Here is a 15700-nt window from a genome sequence, read left to right as displayed (position 1 = left end):
AGCAGTCAGGTACTTTGCTGTAGGCCTTCTGTTATTCCAAACACCTCTGCTGGAAAGCAGAAACTAGCTACGTGTTTACACCAAAGCACAACAGGCTTGACGTTTTCTCTCCCCTCTGAGTCTCCGCTGGCCAAGATAGTTGATATCTGTCACTGTCTGGCACGCCATCCCTGCAGACCTTGTAGCGAATCAACAGGGCAGCTACCAGACAGATAAAATGCCACATCAGACTTTCAGAGGTCTAAAGCAGGTCCCAGTTCCCATTCACTGCTATGCTGAGAGAAAGGAGCATCCACTTAGGGAGGGCAGACATCCCCCCCCACTGATAGTAGCTGGTAATCTCTGAGGTCGACCTGTCAGTCAGGTCCTGGAGACAGATGACGTGAGGCCCCTGATAGGCTGTCTCCAGCGGATGAGACACCAGTCGGCCACACGGGCTGCTGGGACAGAGAGCAGGACCCAAGGCGACGGACGAATGGCGGGGGCTGACGTTGGGGGAGGACAGGAGAGGTGAAAGGAAGGTGGGTCAGGGAGGTGGTGTGGCAGAGGAATGCCAAGGCGGAGAGGTGGGGGTCATAGAGAAGGTCTCCTGATGAGCAGAGAGACAGTTCTCTGCTGGAGACTGTTGCATGGCTGACAAAGTTTACTTAACACCAACCCCTGCGAGTTTGGGTCACCGGGGGGGAAGGGGAGTGGGGAGGGGGGGGGGGGCTCAGCTCCAGCTCAGAGTTAGATTGAGATCTGGAGGACGGTGTGGTTATGGGTTTGCTTGTGCAATTGATAGATTTCAGTGATTTAATGCCTCCTAAGCCTGTGGATGGGTTGTTGAATTATGCAATTAATGTGTGTAACATCTGTGATCTAGGTTTGATTTCCTGTCACAGCAGCTCATAAATGTGATGCTGACTTTTAAACCCCAGATGCTGGAGTTTCCCCGCAGTAAAACGCCCCCAACAAGGAAGTGTTTTCAAAAGTTAGCTATGTTTCTCACAGGATTAACCTCACAGTGTAAACGCATTAAATTCCCTGTCCTGGCTCTGTGCTTAATTAGCCGTCTCAACCAAGAGTCAAGTCTCTGCTGATGGATTTAATCGTTTTGTTTTGTGGACGACAATAAATGTCTGCGGCACAAAAACTAAAGTATATCGGCCTCGGGCATCACTGTGGTTAAAGTGAAAGGCACTGAGGTTTGACTGTGTTCGACTTTAAGACTGAATGGTAAAGTAAAATAAATCACTTGAAACATTCAGAAAGCAAAAAGCAAAACAAAGTGTTTTCAATATTTAGACTGTAATATGATGATCACAATGGATTTCTGATCAATAAACTATGACACAAGATCCCAAATTACACTTTTTGTAATATTATAAACATCTGCTGATTATTTGATATTTTCATTCTGAAGATCAGATTTCATTGCCTCAAATATAATATACACAATGTAACATGCATATATGTGGCAAGATTTTTCCACTTATTTCACGTTTGGGCTCTGTTTGCTGCAGCTGAGATATACTGTCACTGGGCTACTGACAGAGGCTATCAGTATTACTTCAATATGTCAACAAATCCAAAGTAATTCTGAAGTAGAGTAGCGATAGTCGTTTATTTAATGTAAATATGTTATCAATTTTTACAAGCTGACAGTGTCGTCTCCCCTCTTCTTTAGTCAGAGTTAAGCCTTCACTCGAGCTCATGTGCAACAGCAGCGGGAAACATTCCCTCGATGGCGGCGACTGCCCGTGACTCCTATTAGATTACAGAGGAGATTTATCGAACTGGCTTCCGGTTTTCAGATAGGATAGTGACAACACTTATCTCCTGATATTCCCTTATCAAAAAACAATTTAGTGAGAGAAACAGACATCAGCCCAGATTTTTTTTACACTGCCGAGTGCTCCAGCTTCATCCCCTAAGTACAAGGGTCTGTTTGCACTGTGCACACACACACATACACACACACACCTCCATTTGCATGGATAGAGAAGCATTAACATTGCCTTAGTGCTCTGTTGATGTCACTGCCATTACGTTCGCATCAAGCTCTTGGACTTTGAGACTTGATCAATGCTACTCGGACGTGGAATACTGAAAGCTGTAAAGTTTCAGGTAATAAAGGGTGTTTTTTTGTGCCGGTGTGTGAGGCTGTCCTGGCAGCAGGGATGGGACAGCAGGCCAGGCTTAGCAGGTGGTGAGAGAAGTCACTACAGGAGATGGAGCCAATGGGTCACAGTGAGGTTATCCTGACCTGAGCTTGCCTGTATTTATCAAGGGCCTAGGGAGGCATGTGTTTTTGTGCGCAGGTTTCGTTTTTTCCTGTTCAGATATGTGCCTACTAGTGCATCGTGCTCGTGTATGTGTGTCTGTGTGTGCAGAGAAAGAGATGGTGGAAATAAGGGAATAATTGTGAAGCAAGCATCAACAAAATATCTATTTGTGTGAGTTAGGGAGTTTGGGGGCCGATTGAACAGATTGTGAAAGGAGAGAAGAGAAGAGGAAAAACTGGGCAATAAACTTGTCGAGGCCATGCATGCCAAGGATTTATGGAGCTAATAACAAAGTTCGAACTCCAGTTATTAACCTTGTTAACCAAAGATCTAACTTTTCCTGCAGCTTATTTCGCCGGACACCTGTTGGCATGTCGGATGTGATGGTTCATGTAAAGCTGATGTGCCCAACAAGCATTCAGACCACTATTTGTTCTTTCCGTGGATGATGCCTGTAAAAGGGGCTGCAGGTGCTTGGGCCAGGGGCACAGTGTCTAGGGGCCACGTTAACTATTAACACAGCCATATAACACTGTTACTGATTACCGCCTCTCGCTCTTGAGACTCCCACTGACCTGAGTCACAGGTAGGAATCCCTCTAAGGTGTGTATTTGTCTGTGCATGCTCTTACGGTGTGGCCTTCACACACCGGCCTTCACCATGTGCTGTGTTGCAGAGTAGCCTCCCTCCTATAGTCATAATTAGTGTGAATGCTGCAAGCATTCACACTATTGTTATTCAAATCTTTATACTTATTATTCTTACTTCTTCCACCCTTTTTCAGCAGTTTTCTGCTCCTTCATACTTTGTGCTATTTCAACAATTCATATATCAAAACGTGCAGCTTTCTCAGGACAATATTGCTATGACTTTTCTCTTTCATACTATTTATACTTTTTAAAATATTTAACTTTTTCTGCAATTTTTCTCTCATAGGAAATGAATTGAAACAGTCTTCAAACTCTTCAAATCTTCTGCTTCATTCAGCCTCTAATAGCTTCAGCATACTTTCAGCTACAGACTTCATTCAACTTTTAAACTGTTCACAAACCTTTCAACTATTCAGCTATATCTCAGCTTATTGATATCTTCAACAGTTTCAGATATATGTATAGTTTTAAAATCATTAAAATTTCTGACAAAATTCAGATTTAACATGAAAGTCAATGGGACGGAATGTTCGGACGTTGGCAGTTGGTAGAGTGACAGAGGGTCTAAAAATCCTCTCACATTTTTCTCTCTATCCTGTCAGCACGGCCACAGATTACACTCTACACACAAAATTTCCGCCACGTTTGTAGACAAGCTCATCCTCGATCTCTTCATGTGCTCAAAAAACCAGAGAGACGAACACAATTTAAACTCGGAGCCTCTGAGTGCGGCCAGTTCCCTCTCTCCTCTCATTGACTCCCATTCAAGTGTAGGCGCTGATTTTCTAAACATCCCAAAGTTTCCAACCTGCGTCACAATCAACAATTTTTACTCTAGAAACACCAAAGTGACATGGACGCGTTCAGCAAGGTCTTATGGTTCGGAAAATGTAAACCTTTTGCTCGTACTAAGTACAGATTTGTCGTACATTAGATCTGTTTGAGGGTGTCACAGAGCAGTTAAAGCCTATGGTTAAAGCTGCCACCATGCCTTAAAGCCACCAGCCAACAGTTACATGGTAACCTCACCATGGCAACCTCACCATGGTAACCTCACCATGGCAACGTCACCATGGTAACCTCAACATGGTAACCTCACCATGGCAACGTCACCATGGTAACCTCACCATGGCAACGTCACCATGGCAACGTACACACATTCTCTCTGACTGTCTGTCGGTCATACACACACACACACACACACACACACACACACACACACACACACACACACACACACACACACACACACACAAATGGACACACACTAACTACCACACACACACACACACATACACACACACACACATCCAACACACACACACACACAAATGGACACACACTCACCATACACACACATCCAACACACACACACACACAAATGGACACACACTAACTACTACACACACACACACACACCATACACACACATCCAACACACACACAAATGGACACACACTCACCATACACACATATCCAACACACACACACACAAATGGACACACACTCACCATACACACACATCCAACACACACACACATGGACACACACTAACTACCACACACACACACACACACACAAATGGACACACACTCACCACACACACACACACACACACACAAATGGACACACACTCACCATACACACACATCCAACACACACACACATACACACAAATGGACACACACTAACTACCACACACACACACACACACACACACACACACACACACACATACAACCACTTACCAAACACATACACAATTTACACAATTATACACAAACAGACACACATGCACACACAGCAAAACACACAAATGGACACACACTAACCATACACAAATGGACACACACACACATCCAACACACACACACACACACACACACACACACACACACACACACACACACACACACACACACACACACACACACACACACACCCCTATCTATCTATCCATCTTGCTCTGTCTACCCTCTTCTCTCTGTCTTCCACACTCTGTCCTATCTATCTCCTTCCTCCTACTCTATTTATTTATTTATTTCAAACCCTCTGTCTCTTTTTTTCTTTCTTTCTTTCTTCTACCCCTTCATCTGTATTTTAACTTCTTTCTTTCTTTCTTTCGCCCATAGAAATACATTCATCTCTCAGTCTTCAACTTTTATATTTTAGCTTTAGCCTTTTTCAATATTGCTTAAGCAGTTTCTTCAGCTAACTCAGCATTGTTTTAACAATTTCTTCAGCTCATTCAGCAACAGCGTTCAGCTGCTTGCAGCATTCACACGCATTTTCTGCAGGAAATGCTATCTTTTTCTAGTTCTCTCTTCCTCTTCTTCCACTCCTCCTTCTATTCATCCCTCTTCACTTCCTTCTCTCCTACGCAGACCTGTTCGCACAGGATAGTCCTTCTCCCTCTCCCTGGATCTTTTCAACGACCTTCGTCATGACCTTTATCCTTCCTGCCATAAAACGCAGAGATGTAAAGATGTCTTGTACAAAGTTAAGAGGAACCATGTTTGACATGTTGTGCGCCAGGTACTTTACTCTGGGGCAAAAGTCTAAGGTGTAGACTAGAGGACACTGGCGAATGACTCACAGCACATGTACGGCAACACATGCTGCTCTGTGATGGGGTGTTGTGAACACAGTTTGTGATAGGAGCCCTGCTATGCTACACTGTGATATTTTCAGATAAGCACAGGAAAATGAAAGCTCTTAGTTAGCTATTTATAAATCATCTTCGAGTCACCAATGCTCTGCAAAAAGACATAGGCCTATTGAGAGAAATTCTGAAATATTAGTTCAGTTTGAGACCTAGATGAAAACACTGACACCACAATAATTTGTACCTGGTTTACTATCAGTTGAGGTCTCAAACTAGCAGACAATTAGCTTATCTTAGAATAGCCTAAGGACCGGAAACAAAGGGAAACACCTGCATCCACTAGCATCTCTAAAACTCACTTATTAAGACATTTTATTCTGTTTGTTTAACATAGTGTCATTTTAAACATATCAGTGTTTGTCCAAATTACACATAACTTGTTAGCTACTTATTAAGACTTGCTAAACTAAGCTAAGCCAAGGTAATTGCGGTCAATTAAGTCAACACCACAAAAATTATTCACAGGAATATTTGAAGCCTCAGTCAACAATTTTCAAATAATACTTTTTGGTAAAAAAAAAGAAAAGAAAATTGAAATCTGTAATTTCAGGTAGTTCACTTAAATAATAAATTATAGCTAGTAGTATTTTCTGCTCCAAAAAATAGTATGAAAACTCTTGAATACATTTTTTCTCAAATATTATGCCACAAACTTACTTTCACCTCAAGGTCGGGAAGGAAAGGAAGCAGAGACTGATTTCAAAACAAAGACAGCAGGTTCTTCATCTTGCAGCAGATAAATGTATATCATCATGAATGCACCACAATATTTAGTTTGAAAACGTCATACTACACTGTCATGGAGTCATGCTCAAGATACCAGCTGTAACAACCGCTCCATCCTTAACGTTATCGCCAGCGTTATCACATTGCGTTAATCGTGTTGGGTGAATAATATCTCCCAGTCCAGACTTCAAACCGCTTCGATGTCTGGCTGCACTGGATGCAACATCTTGAAGGTACAAGGCTATGTTCTAGCAGATCTGTAAACACTGGACTTAGTGGAGCCTAAGCACCTAAGCTGCTGACCAGCTCCTATCAAAACACAGCGCACTCAGTGGCCGGGGTTTGTCTTTGTGTCTGTGGGGATAATGGCTGGGGTCAGGCCAGAGGGCATCATGTTTTGAAGTTTAGAGGGGCAATTAATTGCATCTTGGTTTGGGAACTGGGAGAAATATTTTTTACTAAAAAAAAAATTATCAACCAACATTTTTTCAGCTACAGGTGTGCCATACAGTCTTTATATATTTAATATGGTTATACAACTAGTTGCGATAACAGCATTCTTGTGAAATTACTGGCAATGTGGACGTGACTCTGACACTGAGGGGAAGTCGCGCCAGTGGAGAAACGAGCCAATGGCGAGGCAGATCAGCCATGTCTTTCTTGGCTTCTTTTGTTAAAGAGTACGGTACAAGTCACAATAAGGGATTTAACTGTACGTGCTGCAGATCACCCTGATATGGCCTCCCTTTTTCCAAATAGGAGACCCAGTGTTGTGGTCAGGGCTGAAACTGGACATGTTTGTTAGATACCAGCAGGAGTCCAACGCTGCTGCTTGTGTTGAATTTTTTGCGGTAATATTCACACAAGGAAGTTCTGCATTCAAAACCAATCTGTTACTGTAAAGTAGGAGGGATTATGACACATTGTTTTTTGACTAAGCGCATGTTTTCTGCCAACAGGGACACAAACCAGCCTGAGATATTATACTCCCACCATGGGCAAACATGCAAACACAGCGAGCCACTGCTCCGCATGGTACAGTACACACCGTTGGAGAGGGCACAAAGGAAGGTGCATGGTTGGTGTGTTTGACAGCGATCTGATAAAACCATAATTGGAGCATGTAGAATGCATATGTTTTTCAGGCAAACAAAAGCCTTGGTCACGCCATAGAAACTGCCTCTCAATGTTTTCATTGTCTGGCAACTGACTAAAGCGAAGGAGAGGGCGACAGAAACCTCCAAGTCAGACTGAGAGTGTGTTTAATGTGTGCAGAAGGGGAGCCGTGTGAGTGTGCGCTCGCATGCATGTTTGTTAAGTGTGAGAGGCCGAGACGAGGTGAGGTTGTGCGGTCATGGAAGGACAGGCGGCGCGCAAAGTCGGCCATGTCTAGTGGAGTGCCAGACCCCTTTGAGTGAAGCAAAAAATCTTATCAGATCTCTGAGAGCTTATTTGTTCTTCTGACTGAAAAGCTATAGACACATTTGAACACATTTTCCCTGCAGAAAGAAAGTTTAACTGTATTTACAGAAGGTCAAGGCCGAACTTCAGCACTTCCTACTTGAAGAAACAGTCACTTTGAAACATTGTTTATCGTCTTGATTTCTTCTGCAAGCATTTAGAAAACCATACTTACCTCTAGTGATAGTTTTGGTTTCATGCGTCTGAACTGACTCTCTGAGATTTCTGCCTCCAACACTGACTTTTATTTGTAGGACCTTCTAGTTTTTTTTCTATAAAACTACATTCAAGTTAGATTTATACTTGATGCAAAGAGGCATGCAAAAAAAGTTTCAGCATAGGCTTGAATTCCTATCAAACTTATCCTGTTGATAGCAAAACAGTATAGCTACAGTAGATATGTTGTATATTATCAGACTGTGATTTATCAATCTGTCACACCTCGGCTAAGGCGATTTTCAAACAAATTTGAGTTTCTCATCCAGATTTCTTTTTCCAGGATGACAAAGTTTGACTAACAGCTACTTTGAGTTCTTTATAAACATGAAAATACAAATGTAATTCCACTGCAGTGCTGTAATTTTGTGTTATTTGATTAGACAGGAAAATGCTGTAAATCATTTGCATATTTATTTTCACATAGGTGTGGGCATCCTCTGTTGAAAAGTTGTCCAACATTTCTCTTTCAGAGATTTCAGAGGACTAAAATCCTTTATCTGGTTAACATAACACAAGATTTAAAAAGTATATCTTAAAAATGTGACTTAGAACTGGATAAAAAGTCAATTTTGATAAACCACAACACCAGCATAGATAGGATGGATGCCACTGAAATGAATTAAAATGACATCCTCCTCTGAGTTTGAGAATTGCTAGAAACATTTTGGATGAGGAGTGGAGTAATCCAGGAGATGGATTTCTCTAAAACTGAACAAATTAATATCATTTCCTCCTCATCAACAAGCACCAACACATTTATTTTAACAATAAGGTGATTGTTTCATTTCCATCACACATTCTTCTCACATGCAGCTGAGACTCCTTTGACCTTGGAGACAAGAGCAACTGTGCCTGCAGCAGGTCTACAGCAGCTCTGTCCACACTACCACTAGTGTGTCCAAACCCATGTAGCCCCCTCCTCCTTCCACCACCAGCCACTCACCTCCAAACTTGTCTCTGTTTTCGCTATCAGTGACGTCACTGTGGCCCAAGGCTGTTTTCTCTCGGGCTGAGGCTCCAAACAGCTGATTCAGGGAAAAGTCACAAAGTGTACTGGAGACCTGACCTTCTCTCCTGAGACAAAACACAGAGAGAGGGGCTGGCTCCACAGGATGGAGACGCTGGTGGTGGAAACAATAACACGGCCTCTGAATCTACTCTATAGATGAGGCACACTTTTCCAGAGACGGATGCTGAGAGACGATCCACCAGGCGTTTTTGAGTTAACTGAACCTGCCGTTTGCCCTCGATCCATCTTTAATCTCAGTTCATCAACAGTCCAGTATGAGGAGCAATTTTCCCTTTTCAATCTATGTGATATGAACAATTGTTAAGGTCCAGAGCCACTTAAACAAAAACTTGAATTGGCCCAGACATGAATTGAAATGAATTAACAATTTTTACAGAAAGATCAACATTTTTTCTCAAAAAAAAAAATACATTTTTGGAAACTACACTTGATTGTTTCCTCACCAGAGGTTCAGCTAAGCATCATCTGGAGAGAGTTAGCTTCGTTAGCTTAGCTAAATACAAAGGCCCAAGAGCCCCCGTCTCTAAGAAAAGCTAACCCAGCTGAAACCTGTTGGCAGTTTCATACAGAATACACACACCAACGTGTTATGGATCTTTTTGATTGAATTTGAACCAAGTCATGACCCCTCTGATTTGTGACTACAGCATTTTAGGAATCCAACACCCCATGTTTTCAGCCACTTTTTTCCACAGAGGACAAGGAAGTCCTTCTGAATCTTTGATCAAAAATGTAGCAAACGTTATCGCCATGAAAAAATAATTTGCCTTTTTGCAGAGCCCGTTTTGAATTTCAAAAGAAACCTACATCAAAACTTTCGATTAAAAAAAAGAAATCCCTGCACCTATTGATTGAAAATCCCTTTTCTATTTTCTGCTCATTTCTTAACTTTAACCTTGTTGATAATTACACTTGCACTTAAGCGATCACACTGTTAATGGAATTAGTGGCTATGTGTGTTGGATTGTACACCACTGCCTTATCTTGTTTTAATAGCTTTTTAAACACTTAAGTTTTATAGGTGATGGATGGTGGTGGCCTTATCTAACTACTGGCTCTTTCCAGACGGGGTTTCGTTGAAGTGACACAAGTTATCATGGCTTCCTTGACGCCCTAAAATACTGGGATATTCTTGCTCTGCGTCAGCACGTTGGTTCAATGGAATTAAAACAAGCTACCATACTGAGGCTAGGTTAAATGCAGAACATTTTTCTCTTGAACCTCTTAGCCCAATTCCTGTACGTGTGTCATAATGAGATTCAACTTTTCCATGATGAAAATTAAAAGCTGTCTGCCATTCATTCATAAGATAGGGCACCTAAAAATAGTAAATGAACTTTGGTCTTTGGCAACTTGCTGCTGATCGAAGAGTCCACATCAAAAAGTGGAGCACAGCTTGAAAAGTGTACCATTTGATTATTCCATAAGAGATCCTCCTCCTGATCCTTTTAATCCCACATCCAATATGACTAAAACCATCCTGAAAAATGTGCAAATTAATATTATAATTACATGCAGCAAGGCTTTGCTCTGCTAATCCATCTAATCCCTCATATTACACAGCAGTATGCTTTGTCTTGGTTTGCCCTATCAAAGCTGTGTTTGAATTTCATCTCTGTATGATGTAAGAACAAACGCTGTGTCTCACATCAAATCTTAAAATGAACTACTCTATCTATGCTCACAACAAAAGTTTTACTTTTTTTTGGGTTATCTTTGTTTAACTTGAGTTTTCCCGCTGATATCAGGGCTTCTCTCCGAGGGGAAAGACATATCCAAGACAAGAGCGGCACAGATGATAAGAACAGTTGATAATACAATAACATTAAGCTATAGCACGATGCATGGATGGAGCCAAAGTTAAGAGAAAAGGTCAAATGAACCCCGAGTCCCGTGTCAGGCTGATATGACATCATGACACTGGAGTGATAAAGTAAAGCTGCTAGTGATACAAAAAATGTGTCGCCATCTTTTCCAAGACACAGAGAAGATTGCATGTGTTCTTCAGGAGTGTGCATCTTGATTTGTGGTAACTCGTGTTCATGTCCGGAGCCAAAACCACAAATGCGAGTTCACTTCTCAAAATGAATAGGATTGTATTCATCAGTAATTCATCATATGATGATGCAGGATTGACACCTGCAGAAAATCCTCCTCCATTGTCGACTTACAAACACACAAGCACACACAGTTGGTATAAGTGCCGAGCGGGCAGGTGAGAGCAGGGCGTTGCATTGTGGGCGAGCCGAGGAAGCAAGGACGGTGCATGTCCAAAATGACAAAGGTTGCTTTTACACCTGTCACAGCCCGTTTAATCATCTACCACTTCAAACAGGAGAGTCTGATGCTCTCGGCCTCCCAGCAGCCTTTGCTCCAGCAGCTTTGGACAAGCCGCCATTAAGTAGAGGGCCAGGAGAAACAGACACTGTGCAGGTATAAAACTTAACTGTGTCTTCCATAAAGTAAAAACAAATAGGTTGATGTTTTAAAGGCTCCAGCGGCAGGACATGGAGGTAATAAATACAGGAAACAGCTCCCACAGGTGCTGTAGCTGATTTAACTTTATAGGACAAATTCAGAATCTTTCCTCATAAAACGGATCTTGCGTTTTGCACAGATTCATACTGTCAAAATGCTGTGAGCTTCTCATTTTATTCATAAACAGAGTTTTCTTTTCTCAGTCTCCTTTTTATTTGAGCTGCACAAAAGTTCAAATCTGTGTCTGAGTTTCTTTGAGGTGTAGCAATGACTCTGGATACTAAAATACGTTATGTGCAAATTGGTAATTGTTAATTATTTATTGAGTCTAGAATATAAATATAGCCAAACATATGTATGCAACCTTAAAAAATAAGTATAGCAAGCTATAAACATCTCATAAATCCCTATACCAAAAACAGGCTAAATAAATATTTTGTGTTTCAATATCTTTTTGCCTTTAAATGTTTTGAGTTTAGAGCTTTCACCACTAAAATGTACAGCCTAATAATGTGTTGTTGTTTTTTTTTACTCTGCTTAGTGCAATATTTGACTGCACTGGTTTATAAAATACTATATGTGAGTGGAGGGATGACGTAGTGTGATGTGACAAAAAAAAAACTTCGTGATGGAGCGCTAAATGACGAGAGAAACTGGCGTTATTCGTGCGTGTCAATAAATCTTAAATTCAGTTAATTATTTAAAATATTCGGTCAAATATCATATCCAGTTACAGTAGCATACCCTGCAGCAATGTTTAAACTGATCGAAAATTGCCTTTTTTAAACGTTTTTTTTTTTTAACGAATCACAATAAATATCAAATTATGTTCCCAAATCACATTTGAACATTTTTTTTAACTATTCCACCACAACTAAAAGCCTGTTAAGATCCACATTTCTTCACTTTAAACTACACAGGATATAAAAAATAAGGATAAAGTCTAAAATTGTAGGCCTATAGCTACATGTACAGAATCTATAGAGTCACTTCTCATTCGTCATAATGTTGGTGCACAGGGCGGGTTAATGTCCAAACACGGAGGAGAAATCTAAACTCAGTGATTTTCACGCCGAGTCACAAAGAACTGCGTGCGCAATTAAAAAAGAAATAAAAATTAAAATCCAGACAAAAAATCACCGCGTTAGACTCACCGACATGAAAAAATTAAATCACACATTAGTCCATGTTTCAGAGAAGAAATTCAAAATGTGAGCGGCTGTTCCTGCTGCTCGTTATCTCCATATAACATCATGCATATTGCAGCAGTATTGGCTCATCAGGAGCAGGGCTATAACAAGAGCTGGAGTGCTGGAGATAATCATTATCAAGTCGGTACATAAGCCACTGACACCTGAAGAGGGTCGGCCATTAGCCTACACACCTCCTGAAAGAAACAAACATTATTCAGATAAACCTGGAGCCATGGTGCAGGCTGGGAAAAAATAATCAATAATAATAAAGTTTCACAAGTATTTTCTTTATTAACCCTTTGATGCACAACATGGGTCTAAAGTGACCCGAGTGAGTTTTTTTGTGCTATATCTTTGCGAAAAATGTATTTCATCATATAGAATTCCAGGTATTCCTCAATTAACTTGTTTTTGATCATAATACATCCTTATTTTATTTTTTACTTTTTCACTTTTTTAATAAAAACACATTTTGTATCACTACCCCTCTAATGCGCAACATGGGTCTAAAATGACCCACATTCATTTCCAATGTGATTTCATGCTGAGTGATAGTTTCTTTGCTGTAACTTTTGAAATCTATCTATTTTATGATTGAATGTTCCAAGTATTATTTAATATATTGTTTTTTATTAGTGGGGTCATTATTTCCATTTTTCATTTCTTACTTGTGAACAAAAATGAACAAAAATGTCTCAGTGAGTGGACCAGTTGAAAAAACAAGTATAGCAAGAATACTTTAATTTTAGCATTCCCTCACTATCTATACCAACAACAGACCATTGTTTCCTTGATTACAATAATGACTAGTCATTACTTGTCCTTTTTCCCCATTAATAGCTCTGTTGACATATCCTACTGTGGTCAACAGCTAGCCATAGTTTATTCTATCTGAGTAGGCTATTTCAATGTTATATCTTTGAAATCACTGCACAGTATTTATCATTTTCTTCAGTAAATATTCTTTTTTAAGCACATATAATCATATTTACTTGTTTTACAATTATTCCAATTTACCTAAAGAAACATTTGATGACTCATTAAAGATAACTGTGCATAATTGATAAGGTTTTAGTTACCTTGAATAAGTAGCTACATTACTTGTCATAAAGGGAAATACCTTAATATTAGCACGTTAGCTAACTGTTAACATGATGACATGTTCTAGCTGGTGACAACAATAGAATAATATTCTATTGTAGACACCAGCTAGAACATGTCACCAGCTACCTAGCTAGCTAGCTGGTGACATGTTCTACTGTAGTTAACTAATACAGTAGAATGTAGAAATGTCAACTGCTAGCTAGCTAACTGGTCCACTCTCTGAGACTTTTTGTCTATTTGTTCATAAAATAAGAAAGTAAAAATGGAAATAACACCCTGTACTAATTAAAAACAAGATATTCAAATGATACTTGGAGGATTCAATCATAAAATATATTGATTTTAAAAGATACCACAAAGAAACACTCACCCAGCATGAATTCACATGGAAAATGAATGCGGGTCATTTTAGACCCATGTTGCGCATTAGAGGGGGTGTGCATATGTTGTGCATCAAAGGGTTAATGGAGATCGTATTAATATTATTATTATGAAACTTGCATTTTAATATTTTAATTTTGCGATTAGAATTTACACCCTACTTTCATTGCAAATAATATTTATTGTATTACAAGCCAAATTATTATTATTATTACATTATCAGTATAACTCCCAGTGGGTCCATTAGCCTACAAAATATATACATTTTGAAGGGCGTTTTTTTCAGTTGAAATTATGATGCAGATAATTAGATTTACCGTGGCTGACAGTGGTGCAGGCCCACGGTGTTTGGCCGTGTGTGGATAAATGTGGAGACAGAGCGGCGTCCTGCCACTTCTCCCCACAGGCTCCGTGTGTCAGAGTAGCACAACTTTGACATCACTGCGAAAACACCTCATTCATCAACGCGAGGCTCGGTGAGTAAGGAGTGAGAGGAGGGGTGGGAGTGAGGAGAGAGGGGAGAGGGGGGGGGCAACATGATTCTGTGTTCTCGCACCTCCCTGACAACTGCTCTCTGGGACGATGGGATGGGAGAGGGAGACGGTAGCGCACGGTTTTAGTTACTCCCTCTGGTTCAATAAAAACACATCTGGAACAGTTTCCGTGTCTGTGGTGATCAGATGTTGCGTCGAGTTTGATTTGATCATGTTAACGACTGAGAGTAAGCAGGAGACACGAGACACTGTGTGTGTGTCTGCGTGCGTAAAGATCCAAAATATGGATCCATGCGGGCAGAGTTTTCAACAATCTGGGCATGAAGCATCAAAACACAACAGCCAGATATCTGAAGTCAGTCATACAGAGAGGAGTCACTGTATCACAGTGGCTTTAGCAGCAGCAGCAGTGATAGTAACAGCAGTGGGTCTGTGTACTATCATCAGCTGTGGCCTATTACACAGCCTAAAAAGTCAGCATGTGTTAATCCTCTGATTAATCCTTCTTATAGATTTACATTATTCAACAGTGACCCCACCAAAAAAGCTAAATTGACACAGAGACATGCATGTGGCAAAAATAAAAAAAAATAAAGGAAATGTTCATAATTGCTACTATAGCTGTAATAGCAGCAGCAGAACAGCAGCCATAGTTGCAATATTTGTGGTCATGATTGCATTAGCTTTCAGAATAATTATAATATTAGTTGTATTTTTTTGAATGCAGGTTAATATAATTGAGTATAGTAATTGTAGTATTACTTAGTAATTGGCATTACAGTTGGTAGATTAGCAGTTGGCTAAATCTTGAATTATAGCCTAAGTCTCTGCAGCTTTCTGTAGTGCTGGTAGAGTTAGTGTAGTGTAGTATTAGTATTAGTAGTATAGGCTGATAGTAGTTGCTCAGAAATAACAGTCCTGATAGTAAAACAGTGATTAGCAGCAGTGATGTTGGTGGTATTACAGCCAGGCCTGCGGTCTGCTGTGTGGTAGGAGCAGCAGTAGTCATATTAGTCGTCCTCTGTAATTCAG

This window comes from Trachurus trachurus, assembly GCF_905171665.1.
Source record: "Trachurus trachurus genome assembly, chromosome: 17".
In the NCBI taxonomy this organism is placed as follows: domain Eukaryota; kingdom Metazoa; phylum Chordata; class Actinopteri; order Carangiformes; family Carangidae; genus Trachurus; species Trachurus trachurus.
Note: the sequence above shows the minus strand (reverse complement) of the source record.